Genomic DNA, 652 nt, shown 5'->3' on the forward strand with positions numbered 1-652 from the left:
TTATCGCAGGTAGAATGCCTCGACGAAGATATTCAGACGTATGTTCAACATTTGATTGCCCTGTATGATGATTTTAAAATCAGATTTGAAGATATTCTGTCCATGGATATACCACCATGGATAATAAATCCATATGATGAAACTGAAGTGGAAAATGTGGTACTGCAAGAAGAGCTACTCGAGCTTAGCACTAATTAGGAGCTCAAAGTAGCATTCAAAAGAGGGTATCAGTCATTTTGGCTGCAGGCACAAATACCTGAAAAATATCCAGGACTGTGGGGAATTGTGGAAAAATTTCTCATAGCGTTTCCTTCGTCATATCTTGTCGAACGCAGTTTTAGTGCCGTAACAAACTTGTTGACAAAAAAACGGAGCAGATTAAATATTACAGAGCGAGGAGATTTACGGTTATACTTAACTAAACTCAAGCCAAATATTGATAATTTGCTGTCAATTCACCAAGTACATCCCTCCCATTAAAATTATAACTTTTATCTCAGATTACCATTGTAGAAATTAAAATTTTGATTATATTGCGACTGTTTTTAAAATAATAATCATTATTAGTTTTGATGTTAAATTTTGATTATACTACGACTGTTATAACAACATAATTAAAAGTGTAGTAATTTTTGTGTAAATAGCTACAAAA

The 652-nt window shown here is 33.0% G+C and overlaps 1 pseudogene; it reads left to right on the top strand.

Moving 5' to 3' along the window:
* Positions 1-198, top strand: part of LOC111691806 — a 29,003-nt pseudogene extending 28,805 nt beyond the window's left edge.
* Positions 199-652: the final 454 nt, after the last annotated feature.

This window comes from Anoplophora glabripennis, unplaced genomic scaffold, assembly GCF_000390285.2.
Source record: "Anoplophora glabripennis isolate ALB-LARVAE unplaced genomic scaffold, Agla_2.0 scaffold476, whole genome shotgun sequence".
NCBI classification, from domain to species: Eukaryota; Metazoa; Arthropoda; class Insecta; order Coleoptera; family Cerambycidae; genus Anoplophora; species Anoplophora glabripennis.